Source organism: Pagrus pagrus, assembly GCF_965226575.1.
Source record: "Pagrus pagrus genome assembly, chromosome: 6".
NCBI lineage: Eukaryota > Metazoa > Chordata > Actinopteri > Spariformes > Sparidae > Pagrus > Pagrus pagrus.
Genome location: NC_140190.1, coordinates 17663646 through 17678122, shown reverse-complemented (window position 1 = coordinate 17678122; position 14477 = coordinate 17663646).

Here is a 14477-nt window from a genome sequence, read left to right as displayed (position 1 = left end):
TTTCTTATAAGCTTACATACGATCAAATTCCTTTGCCCTCTGCTGGCCATTAGAAAGATTGCAGGTTAAGGCACTTCCACAATGGCTTCCCTTTTCAGACCCGGAAGCAGGCCCTGGAGGGTGCTGCTCAGCCTTGCTTCAAATCGGACATGGTGGCCACTCGTGGTATTGCTGCGTGCAAGTATTTTCTCCATAGACCGGCATTCTAAGAGATGGCTGTAAAACTCTTAACAGGACATCAAGAACTGCAAACAAGGTCGATTATGACTGTTTTTGTTGTGATTTTTTTTATTCATGTAGGTTTTATATTTGCAAAACTTCCCCAAGCTGATAAAAGTGATCTAAAAATCTGTGACATCATCACAATTTAAAGTCTGTGGGCCAAGCGGGAACTCATAGGCGGGGCCAGCGGGAGAAATATTCAATGGGCCACAGAAGCCAGAAAACTTTTTTGCTGTATGCGCTTGGTGAGCGATTCTCATTGGTTTGAATGGGCGCCATCTTTGCATCTGGTATCTAGTCCTTCTTTAAAAACCTATTCCCAGAAGCTGCGTTAATTTTTTATACTGTCAAAACCAAAGTGAACGTGTACAGGTGTTTTTGTTGTTGTTGTTTTGTTTTTTTTTCTTTTCCCTTTGGAACCTGCCTCCTGACAGGAAGTTGGAAGTTAGCAATGATAAATATGCAATGTGCAGTTAAACCTTCGAAATAAAGGTGCCAAAACTACTTGGTTAGGTTTAGGAAAAGATAATAGTTGGGCTTAAAATAAATATTTCCTTAAAACAATCACAATCAACCATTGGCTTCACACAGGGCTGAAAGTCCTGTGAATGAAGCCACCCATCCACCCTGACTTGTGTGTACCTTCCAGGTTTAGGCGAACCAAACGATTACACTCAAACGCTATCCTTGAGTGGATTGGTCTACTACAAGCTTTGGCGTGAGACTGGGCTGACCAATCAGCTTGTTTGACGCACAAAGCTGTACAACATGTGTTCCAGTAAGTGTGCAGGTCAGCTCCTCTGGAATCTTCATGAAAACCCCGGGTGGACAACATCAAACTGTTCTCTTAAACTGTGATTGACTATTCAGTTTCATTTCCTCTTCCAAATAAGTGTGTCTATTAACCAGAGAGACCTCTCATGTTTCTTGCCCTGTCGAACTTCTTTCAACCGTGTCACCGTGCTCCCAGATCTTAGCAATTAACTTTATGCGTGCAAACCTATTATTACAGATAAGAATGATGGCCAAAACTAAATAAGACTGCAGTTTTATGGAACTTCCTTTTAATAACATTGTGAGGTCGGGGGGGACAGAGTGGGCTTAAAGGTGTTTCAGTGCATGTTTCCCTTTGCCAAACAACATAAAACAAATAGTGCAATTACTTAAAAGACACTACACATCCCTCTCCCAAATTGCACAGCTGTGACCATGTGTGTGTCTGTGTTTGTGTGTGGCCGCTCGTTCATGTGCTCCTGTGAATTTATCATGTCACATAAACTCATAGTTGCTAAACTCTTCAGGGGGCCTTTTTAAAAGCACTCTCACAGACACACACACACAATGTAAAAACCCACACACACACCCAGCCCTGCTTTGGGGTTCAACAGTTCACATGGTCACCTTGTGAACTATCCTTCAACCTCCGTTAGACATCACTGGCCTCCCTACTCTCCAGAGCAAAGGGAGGACTTAAATGAAATAATAAATATCCGCAGTATGGCTCCCACTTGCGCACCAGGCCACTCTGACCCCTCTCAGGACCTCCTAAACCAGGCAGGAAGAGCCGGCGAGGGGCAGGGAGCGGGAGGATGTTGGGGAGAGAGGGGTGCACGCTGCTCAGGTGACCCAGGAAATGCCTAGATAAGGCTGGGGGAGCATCTGATTGTTTAAAGCGGGCCCCGGACGGTTCAGCAGTGGTCAACAGAAAAACTGGAGCCGTAGATGAGCTGGGGTGAGCCAAGCTAAGCCAGGCAGCTGGCAGACATCACAGAAAATATGTTTGTGTGCTCTGGACAAAGCAGGTCAGGAGGGCTATGATCCAGGAGGGAGAGAGAGATGGAAGAGGCAATGAAATAAAGAGATAAAAAGGAAAATAAAGTGTGGTAGAAAAGACAAGAGAAGGGGGGCTATAAACAGAGCATAAGCCACTAAGAACTGTAGGAAAGAAAGTATTTTTCACAATACACATTTTCTGTTTTATATACATTTAGTTTGGACTTATGAAGTAAAAAAACAACCTAATATTCAGGAAGTTGAAACTAAGGTGTGACTTCTTCAACATGCCTCGCATAGCTTGAATCTTCCCCATAGCATCTTATTACGTTACCACTCACTCATCCACTACTCGCAAAGTATATTATCTTTAACAAGTGATATATGTCGACTCTTTTTTGATCCTCCAATGTGTCCTTGACCCCAAACAGGACACCGTAGGAGTGACGTCTCCCGGTCCAGATGCTGCGGTTTGTGAAAACACGATGTGGGCGAGCCCCCTCTCTCCAAGGGCTCGAGTTCAGAGCTGTTATAACATGAGAGGACAGCTGGATTAGGTGAAAACCTACAGCTGTGGCTGCAGCGTGTGTGTGTGAGGGAGAAGGAAAGGATACAAAAGATTAAAGGATGGGTGGTGGATTGAAGGATGGGAAAGATTGTGTTTGACATTTGTATGCAAGGAGGTGCATGTGTGTGTGCCCTACATACGTGTGTGTACATATGGAGGGGCGTCAGGTTAGTATCCAGCAAACAGAAGAAGACTGTAATTTTACTGGGCAGATTTCAGTCATGAATGTACGGAAGTGTGAATGTAAATCCGAGAGATGGATAAGGGCGAACAGGCTCAGGTGACCTTCACTGCATGAATACAGGTATTTGTAAACATGTGAAACTGAATAGAAAAGTAAACAGGAATGTGTGTATTTATACGTGTGTCAAGGTCTTTCTCATGGTGTCCAGTAGAAAGCTGTCTTCTCTGGACGAAAGTTACAGACCATTTCTCCTCTATATTTAGACATTAAAACCGAGCTTATAATAATTTCTTGATATTGCATCAAAACCAGGAGCGTGCGCTATTAGTTGACTATTTGATTTAACTCAGGTCAGTTAAAACTATTATTATTATTTTATTAATGTAGACATTTAAATGACATACTGACACAATTTGCATTTTTTTCAATGTCATGTCTCCCTGCAGTCAAATGCTGTTTTATAAAAAAACGAGCATCCATTACTGATGCTGAAGGGGAATTCCCGGGCCCTATATTTACATGTTTTGGTGTATAAATCACTCATACTTAACCAAAAGTTTTGGATATGGTCCAGCAGATCACCGCAGCTGGAGGCCGCAACATGGCTGCAACATAATCCTTGGGTGCAACTCCAACTGTCAAAGTTGCGTCCAGGCTGAGGTTGTCATTCTAAAAGTCTGACAACATTATCTGTTAGTTTGTTTGTCAGAAACAGAAGTTTCACTCAGGGAGAAGACTCGCACTGAGATCTCAAAAAGAGGACAGTTGTTGCAGGAACGTGACAGTGGAAATGTGAGCCAGAGTTGGAGAGAGGAGTTTGGAGTTTACTTAAAGTAAATGTAAGCAAGAATTTATTTTCAAAGTCTTAGCTGACCTTTATAGTTACACTGAAAGTCTAGATGAGGCAACAGCTGTGACAACTCACTTTGTTAGATTTCAGAGCGAGGCTCAGGTCTATCTCTGTAGGAAGTGTTTCCGTAATGTTGTCAGACACTCAACAACCTCAGCCTGTCAGTGGCAAAAACAAGCACTTCAATGGAGGTAACTTTGACAGTCAAAGTTGCCCCAAAGGATCACACTGCAGCCGTGCTGCTGCCTGCTGAGACAACAAAACATGTTAATATGCTGCTCGATTTAGACTTTTTTCTAAATTTAGACAAGTCGACTGGTCTAAGTTTAAACTTCAAGACATTGCATGTAGTTTTTCACCATATGTTGAATATGTGTTTATCTATTATCATACTTGTATGTAAAACTGATGGTTATCTTACCGTTCAAATTTTCTTGTCTACAGTCTTAAATTCTATCATGATAATGTGACTAAATCTACAGTATATATATGTTTAAGTGTCATGTCTTTCAGGACATGTTTTTGTGAGCTGATAATAAAGTGTTTGTTCAACCAAAAGCATTTCTGCTCTCAGTCCTTTCAGTGTCATTGCAAATGATAATAATAAGTGTGTAATTGTGTAATATTGTGTACCATGGTACTATTAAACTGTTAAATTTTCTTGAGATCGTTATCATACTGAGAAGATCTCATGCTGTTGCAACCTATTATGTGTACACATGCTTTGCCAATAAAGCTGATTCTGATTCTCTTCCAATAGTCATAAGCTTGATATTAATTAATACTTGTGTAGCAAGTTTAATTTTGCCAAAACTTTCTATTTACACCAACAGAGTCCTGCAAGCTAAATTGACACTTCAGGGTTATTTTCAGAGGGTGTATGTCTACATGTAGGTAAGCACATGGATTGGAGTAATTAAAAGAAAAATTAAAATGGATAAAGACAGCCAAACAGCAGAAAACATGGCAGCAGCGTCAGATAGTCCACCACATCCTGAACTGAATCCAAACCCAGCTGTTTGCCAAAACTCCTGCCAGGAACCAAATACCCAACTATTTCACTTACAGAGCTGACATCAACCGACATCCAAACATCAGAGGCAAAATCACTGATGATTTGTTGCTTACAAAGTGGACTAATTCAAACACAGGAAACACGCTGCTCTACGCGTTTTTTCTTGTCTGGCATCGTAATGCAGTTGTATGAAAACATTTGAAACTTAACAGGGAGAGTTTGATCACGTTTGTGATCACTGATAAATGCTGTGTTTCGCTCTCTCACAGCTATCACAGCGTCTGTCTGTTTTCATACTGCATCTTTCTTTTCCTGTGCCTCTTCCTCCAAGAGGCATTCAGGGACAGGCTTCAGTACAGCGCATTTCTAAACAGCCTGTCTATGGGGGGTGCGTTTGTTTTACTGTCCCAGCAGGAGGGCTGATGGGAGTCAACCGGGGTCAGGGCAGGCTGAGACTTCATAGCAGTACTTTGACAGAGGGGCGTAGCCTCTTCAGACCCCACGGATTGCTGGTTCAATAATGGCGCCGAGCACCGCTCTCAGGGAGTTCGTATACCCTTTATAGAGGACAACTTTAATCAACCATGGTTGAGCTGTTTGTGTTATTGTTTTAAAGGAGTGGTAAGTCATTTCTTTTTTTTCTAGACAGTGTCAGTTTTTCATTTAGGTGTGTGGGGAATGCAGCCGGCCACAAAACTTTCCTCAGCTTTGCACCGTTTGTCACCTTCATACAAGAAATGGAGGAAAACTGAAGCTTCAGATTTGATGAATCTAGTTTTTAATTTGGAGGTTATACCGAAAACGTTCCTGTTCCATACGGAGAATAGCAAAAGGAGGATGTCATTAAAAATTCAACCAGCACGCTGCTTTAGCATGAATAAAGTTACTTTTTTTGTGTTGGGGGATGTATTGAGGCCATAGTTTTTACCCACCATTGTCGTTGTCTTGGGTTCTGATGTCCCGCCCCTGGAGGATGTGCGAGAGGAGTTTACGGGCATGGTGAGCAGCTCTTGGCAGATGTGAGCAGCTGGGCTCTGCAGAAGGGCTACTTAAAGAGGCCTTACAGGTGCTGTAATGAGCAGGTTTTTAAAATCCCCCCGCCGCCTCGCTCCTAATCAGCCTCGGGGCTATTTTTACCAACCCCTACGGGCCCCTCGGGCTCATCCACTTTGAGTTGCTCGGAGAGGGCACGTTGTTCTCACACACAGAAATACAGTGACACAGCACACACACACTTGTGTACATGCAAATTCAGCACACACACAATCACACGTGAAGACACAGTCACATCTAATATGAAGCCACAGGCAAGACTGTAGTCACATACTTCCGCCGTGTTGGAGCTCGGAGAGGTTTGTGTGGTGTTTTAAAGTTGTGTCTGACGAGTGGTAAAGGATTTCACTTCTGTCTCCTGAGACGCTGGAAAGAATCTACAGCCTCCACCTTAAAAAAGACTAAATGTAGGATTTTCCTACTATTTAGAGGAGCAATAAATGTAGTGTATAGATTTCAGATTCAGACAGAACTTAAGAGCGTTGCAGTTTTGGAAGTGAAAAATCATTCATGTATTGTATAGACAGTTAGTTTATAAGCTGGACGTAGACAGTAAGTAGGAGGACCCTGGGGGTATTGGGGTTAGGTGATGACCATGAACCACTAGGGATGGCAATTGATTGCCATTATTGATTCTGCTTATTGGTCTGATTCTTTATCAATTCCTTTATTGATTCCTGATTATTTTTTGTCAAACTGGCTTTATCCTGAGAGATAGCTGTGGCAACAGTCTGTCTGTCATCATCTGAAATGAATCAAGCCTGTCTGTGTGGCGCTAATATTATATTAACACAGGATATTTACCCTCGGTAACAGACGTGCTGATCCATTGGGAAGCTGTAGCACTCGTGCTTAGAGTGTCAAATACACAGCATTCCTAATCTAAGCCCATGTTGTGTAGACGGATGTTTAAGCATATAGCCCTTAGTCCACCTTGAGAGACAATTTAGCTTTTTAAAGACGTTACAACAGGCACTTTGCCATCTTTCTTGATATGAGAAGCCTTGTGACATGAAGCCGCCATTTGGACTGTTTCTTCCTCTCTCACACGACTCCTTCTTGTTGCAAGACTCCAGCAGCGTATTAGTATGACGTCACTATTTTGCAACTGTCAGGAAAAATGCTTGGTCTGATTAACGGAGTGAAAAGCTTGGAGGCATACAGTTCTGAGGCTTCAGACAATTTGGAGCCAGTTTTCAACAGTTCTTGATTCACATCCTTACGAACCAGAACAACCCTGTGTGTGTAATGTCCTCAAATGTCTATCGAAGGCAAGAGATGCTGAAAACAAACCCTGAAAACACACACACAGCAAACCATTTTCTTATGTACAAAAGCTGTGCATGTAAAAACAATAAGGAATGTTGAGGTTTGCAAAAAGGCGAAGACTCAAAGGCAGAAACAAAGGACAGGGGTGCAAGCGAGCTTTATTAATAAGCTAAGGTCCAAAAACAAAGGCAAGCCACGAAAGCAAGAAATGAAGAGCAACAAAATAAAGTAAGTACAAACCGGGATGACACGAGGAACACAGGCAGCAAAAACGAAGGTAAGACACGAGGAGCATGACAGAACTGGGGATCAGATGTGAAGAATGCAGATGAACCGTTCAAGCATGAGGGAAACAATGACTTCGATACGCTGGGACTAATTAACAAATGAGAAAGAAGACAGGAAAAAAGGAAATAAGGCAAACGTCAAAGACAGGAAGTGTAAAACAAAACATCACGCATGAGGAGAGACGCACAACATGAAACAGGAAAGAACTATATTGTAATCCAAAACCATGACAAGGACCACAAGATTTCAGCATGAAACATCCAATCACCTTGCTTAAATGTATGTCGCATGCATAAGCAGAAGCTAGATAAAGATTTAGTTGTGTGTAAATCTGTGAAAATCCGATTTGTGTTCAGATTCGGATGAGTTTGGTTGTTTCATGCCTCTGACTGCCTCCTTCTCTACAGCAACAGTAGCTGAGGCTCATGGGTATTAGTAGACTTTAGAGCCATTAGCCATACCAGACTGATGGCAACCCAGAAGTATTTATAAATAATCCAGAAGACTGTCGTAATTTCATGTTGTGGATATTGGCAATATAGGATCCATTTCTTATCACACTTGATTCAAAAAGAGCAAAACTTAAGCTTAAAGCAATCAGGTTTAAGATCTAACCAGGCCAAAGTTTGTCATGAACGTAATACACGCTCTGCTGTACCTCTCAATGACCTTTAATGACTCTTAACTACAGCTCCAAACAATCCTTGTCTATCAGCCCCTCCCACTCCGTCCGTGTTTCCCAGCTTGACTGACACTGTGGAAGGTCAGCAACATGTTCGGTTCATGATGCTGCACATCAACACACACAAACACACAACATGACACGTGGCGGCGGACCTCCAGCTGGTGGAAAATCGCAATCCTGTCACCTCGAGGACGCGGCGCGGTGGGATGCCGCCACAGCAGCAGCTCACATTTGGCCTGTTGGAGCTCCGTTAGGTCGCTGGAAGTTTTCTTGTTTACAGTCACTCTGAGGCTGGATATATTTTCGCAGGCTGCTGATTGACAACTTGATTTTTAAACATGACACACCAAAGTGGGGTCTTATGCTCAGAGTCTGGTGCTGGCATCTTCATCGGCGTACTAGTCATGGTTATTACTTGTGTATTGGCGTGTTTACTCCCTCCCTCCCGAAAAATCTTTTGCTCCCCATCTGTCTCTCGGTCTGTTTGTCAGAGAAAGCCAACTATGTGTCTCTGAGTCTTTTCTTTTCCTACTTAAATAAACTCCTGAATATATTTGGTCATTCACACAGTTTAACGAGACAGAAGAGGATTGGGATTAATTATCCAACACTGCAAACATTTCAAGAGCATAGTTCAGGGCCAAAGGCAGCTCTCTCTTTTTGCCTTTCCCCATCCAGGGTGTTTGAAGTCCCCAAAAACCTCAGATGATCTGTAACGTTTATATCCACACAAGGCCTTTGAAATTATCGCACAGCAAAGGAATGCTCACTTTAAAATCAAGCCGGAATTTTCGCTTTTGCAGTCTGCTTTTCCCCCTCGTCACATTCTTCTGCATTTGAACTCGGGGATGCTCCTCCTCCTCCTCGTCTCTCTGATGCAGCAAACTCCACAAACCAGGACTATTACATGCTATAGCTGCAGAGACTGTAGCCTTCCTGCACATATTCCTAGATGAGAAAAGAGAACAGAAATAGATTATTAATCCGGTCATTCATCCTCCAGTGACGGACTTAAGCAAGAAATCTGCACCTACAGCTGATGGAGGCTCGCTCCAGATGCCCCCGGCTGTGGTTGTTCTGACACGCTTACCCATTAGCCTGGTATCGTTTCCCTGCGGATTCCTGAATTACTGAGTAGATTTAAACACCTACACATCTCTGCTTTTCAGGGGTAGCTACAAGGTCTTCAGTATGTAGTGTTTATAGTTTTCATTGAGATGACAGTGTAAAGCGGGTTGTCACAAGAAAGACTAGACATTGCATTGAAGTACATTTTTGAGATAGCAACAAACCTCTACCTTAAAGGATTAGCCTTGAGAGTTTTTTTTTTCTTCTTTATTTTCAGCAGATCAAATAAAAAGAGCGATGTGTCAGTCTGTTTCTCTATAACAGCTGTGTTTCCATCAACATGTTTTTAATTGAATTTTCAAGTATCATGCCAGAAAAGGTTGATGAAAAAAGCAAAAATTCAAAAACTCGATTTTTCCCCTTTTTTTAAGTTTATTGGCTTAAAAGTCCAATTTCTAAGAAAGTTGATTGTTGAGTCTTATTCCCAACTCATCAAATACTGACGCTTTGGGTTGGTATGTTGGGTCAGCCATCGACTTCAGCATCATTATTATATTTGATGAGTTGGGAATGAGACTCAACAATCAACTTTCTTTCAAATTGGACCTTTAAGGGGAGATGGAAACACCTTTCTTGAAATAGGTTCTGAAGTAGCAAACATTTAACTCATGTGACGGATCAGCTGGTTTGCTCCAAGAGAAGACGCAGAATTCAGGCCCTATCCCATTTCCAATTTTTACCCCTCAGATCAGAGGGGTAGTGGTTGAAGACAACCCTTCAAGACTCTCATATGTCATCAGAAGTCGTCAATGGAGATAATGTAAACAGACATAATCGGATATTTCCAAAAATCTTTCACTGTGGTGATTCTCTTGCATTACTGTAGAAATCCTGGTATAATCACAATGCCATTCTTCATTTATCTGATGGAGAAATAAAAGCATTCATTCACACCTTCACGCTATCAATCCGGTCATCAAATAAACAGGCACTCTGCCAGTCCCTACTCACATTAGAGGAGCGGTACCAAGTGCAGCAACATCGCTGCTTGACTTTATTTAATTTTTGGGTGTCATATGCAATCGAAAGGGGAAGAAGCATTGAAATACTTCAAAATGCAGGACTGTCATGCACAAATTAGCAATAACAATGTAACGTTGGCTAGCTAGCTTGTTAGCTACCGAGACATCAGCAGACTGGTAGTGGTTGTTTTGTGCTTGTTATAAAGAAAAGGACCATAAAACAGTTTTCATTACCCTTGGTTTGAAGTGTGCCTCTGAAAAGCCTCCACTTGGAGGGCCATGAAGCGCTAACACTTTGCCCTACGCCTATCCCTGGACGTGAGCACACAAAACAGAGGAGCAGGGCTAAGTGGTAGAGGCAAATGGTTTGACATTGGATGGAAATACAGCTCCTGTTTCTCTACTGTACGTAAATCTTTAAAAGCATGTTACGAAGACACACTTTCAATAAAATACAATTTTTCAACACGGATTAATACACATTTGGTGCTCTAATGAGCATTTAATTCAGCAGGACGGTGTGTTTGGGATTGACCCAAGATAAACTAGTGTGTGTGTGTGTGTGTTCCTATTAATAAAAGAACATGTTGCCTTTTGCAACAGGGCAGCCTATTTAAATGTTTTAACAGGTTTTTGGCAACAGTGGAGCTTTTTATACTCATTCAGGCATTTATTAAACAGAATGTACGCAGTACGTAGGTTCTGATCTTCTCGTGGGATTAGCTGACTGTAAGAAAAATATAGAATATCACCAGCTTTATCCTTTAATACTTTCTAATGTGCTGTATGCACTAACTCTCACTAAGCTGCATTCACTAGATTTTTGGTCTAAAAAATGATCAGCTTAATTATAAGTTTCAGTGCATGTGACAGTAATGAGTCCATTACGTCTGTAATTAGCAGAGTCACACTGCTCCAGTGTTGTTGGATGGTGAAGCTATGAAGCCATTATGCTGATAGGTGTATTGAATAGAAAATACAATTCATGACTTCATTTCCTAAGACCTACTCACTATTATCAACAGCAGTGTGTGTGTCTGTGAATGTGAATGTGTGGTCAAACTGCCCTTTTTAGATGACACAATGTATAAACAGTGTCGGAAGACATGTTCTGCACTTAAGTAAAAGTAGTAAGACCTAAAGAAGTACAGAAAAGTCAGCTTAATGTCAGCTAACTGACAGTGATGTGATGAATATTTTAAGAAGGCTACATGTGGGCGATTTCTCAAAGGTTTAAAGTTCGCATGAAACGGACGGTGTTATTCGATTCTGCTTATTTACATATTTCCTATCACTACGGTCAGGCAGCCGGTAGTGTTAGTCTAGAATGCCCCCCGCCATGCAGCTACACGTCAAAGTAGCCAACTCAGTCTGACCAGATCAATCGGGAGTTCCCAGTGAAGACGGCTGATCAGGTTATGAGAGGGCTGGCAAAACACCTGACACAGCACCTGAGACAAACGGCTGCCATTTTGATGAAGCAGGCAGGTTCAGCAAAAAATGCTAGCTTTAATGAATGCTAATAAGCAAAGTCCAAAATCTAAAAAGTGATTAACAAAAAGGCTGGCAACAAAGAGAATCCAGAAAACTAAACAGTAAAACAAGAACGAAGGACTTAAAGCTGTGGGGAACCAATCCAGAACACAGGGAGCCCACCAGAACCGGGGAAAAGACACAGGAGATGTAAAAGGAGAACAGGATGACAGGAAGAGTGAGGGGAAAACACAGGCCTTAATACACAGGGAGTGATTAACCAGTGAGACACAGGTGTACACAGAAAAAGGGGCAGGAAAACAGACAAAGAGAGGAAATGAGGATATACTTTCAACATAAAACAGGAAATCACAAAACTATAAACCCAAACCATGACATACCGAGGTAGTTTTCTTGCCAGGTTTGGTTCCTGGAAACCTGGGGCCTAATGTTAGTCAGCTAATAGGACCGCTAACATTAGCTGCATGGCTAAAGAGAAAGCGCCAACCGCAGGAAACTCTAAATCAGCGAGGGTTCAGGCAGAACAGCAGAGGACATTATAGGGAAAACTAGAAAACTACATAAAATATGTTCCAGTTTCACCTCAATCAGGGAATAAAGGTATGAATTTGTGTTTTTGGGCAGTAATCAGTGACTCTAGCTGCATGGATTCAGATATAAAAATACAAAGATACTGATTTATTTGTAACTTTTTGGGCATATATTGTTAAATAGGTACAGGACATGGTAGATGTAATATAAAATGTTCAAAAAGTAATTTTTCAATTCAGCTTGACTTTGGCGTCATTGTTTTGAACTTTTTAGATGTAGAACATGCATGCTGCTTCATGTTGATAATGTCAATTAGCATTGGGGCGACGTAGCGTAGGCAAAGCAATCGGGGGTTCAAGGATGAAGCTGTACAAGCTGAGAGCTGCAGACACACCAGCAGTCTGAGAAGCCAATTATTTCCAGTTTCAGAGGCTGTGAGAATGCTCCACTAATTATCGAAAACTGAGCTTGTTCAGTTTCTGAAAAGCTGCAGATACTCTAGAACAATTTGCTCCCATTGAGTACCTAGGCTAATTAACGTCAGCCTTACATTTGAAAGCAAGTTTGTTTTTTAGTCATCCATTTACGTAGGCCACTTTGATGTACCACCTTAGTTTCAAAAGTATTTTCAGCAGCTGCGACACAAATTTCACCGACGCTGAAAGGAAAAAGAAGTTTGAGGGACCTTGAGTGGTACGCATCTTCCTGTGGGTATGTATATTTAAAATGTCAGCTTCAAAAGACTGGCTTTCTGAGACATAATGGGAGCAAGATAACAGCTATATTTACTAAAGTGATTTCATGCAAAATTACCACACTGCCAGTGAACACAAACACTGATTTGCCTAAATACACAATACACAGAGTGAGCACACACACACAAACACACACACGCTAAAAACATAATGCACACATGCCACATCACACACACAGATCTCTCACTAAATCTGGGAAGTCTAATCTCACCAAACCATGCTATTTAAACTCTCCAGTCCAACTTTCAGTCTAAGTTAGCAAAATGCTGTGAGGCAGAACATCACAACATGTCCACTCTCCCGGCGCTCACACAAAATACTCTGCTTCACACAAAACTGACTAATAAGGCACAGAGAGGGACTGCAGACTTTTATACGCGAGGGTTAGATCTCTGGATCAAGCCGAAACAAAGACAGTCAGACATGTGAAGTGGAGTCAGAGAGGAAAAAGGATTGCAGACGTAGGAGGGGGAAAAGACAGGCAGCTCTAAGAGGTTCGCAGGGTCACCATTTTTAAATTCCTCTTGTTTTTGAACAAAGATGAGGTCACGGTTATGGCTGTTTAACCCATCTGAGAGGGATTCAAAATGGCTGATGGTTCCGGAGAGTGAGCTGTGGTTTTAAGTCGAGGGTTTCTCCAGTTTCCATCGTGCAGGAGCTGAGAGCAGATCGGTCAGAGATCTGCGCCTGTGAATCATCAAGGTTAAAGTGAAGATTGGGAATGATTTGGCATTTGTGTAGTTGGCAGCGACGTGGTGGGAAAGCTAAAAAATGACCAAAGGTCGACCATTAGACAGTAACTCAGTGAGCGATGCATCTATTACCCACAACTCTTCATTGGAGCCATATTTTATATATTACTGCGTGCTGAAATATGTATGGCCGCCCATTTATATCTGAATCTTCCTATTTTGTAGAGGATTTTGCAGCAGACAGTGCCGTGAATTCACAATGAGCGTATAAAACAGATCACAGCAGACCACTTTTCCACAGAAATCACACGTTCAGTTCTCTGGCTTCCGTTCAACACGTGGATGTTTCAACTATTTGTAATTTTCAGAAATGCAAATACAAGGTCAGCCTCCTCATTACGCAAATGGAATATCAAACAACTCTGAAACAAAGTGGATAATTTAAATACAGAGGAGTGACACAGACGTGAGTCTGGGCAGAAAGCATGAAACAAAGCTGTTAAAAGGAGCAGGGCACGTGTAATTACAGGAGTGGGCAGCAACGTGCGAATGGAGGCGCACCTTGGCACCGTCGAAGGCAGGGGGAATGAACAAGAAACAAGAGTAATAATGGTGTGAAGATTATGAAGAGATCCGTGAGAGAAAGAGCGAGGCCAGAGGAGGGACTGCAAATTTGGAGGTTGAGGAAGAATGAAACAAAAAAAGTGAAAAGAGAGATCCGCGAGGAGATTCAGAAAGAAAAGGATGAGGCTAAGATGGAGGACTAGTTGGCACAGGCTCCAGTCAAACCAGCTGTTCCCCCTAACACCGATGCTCAGCAGTAGACTAATAGGCAGAGTGAGTCAGTGGCTCCGTCTCCTGTCTCCCAGGCTGCCTGGAGGGACTGTATTGATAATATCCCAGCCTGCAAGGCTCAATCCATCCCCTGGGGCGCTCAGCAGCAAGTGGATGAAGAGTCCCTGGACGGTCTTTTGGCTCCACAGCTAGACACTGCAGCAGAGGAAGAGA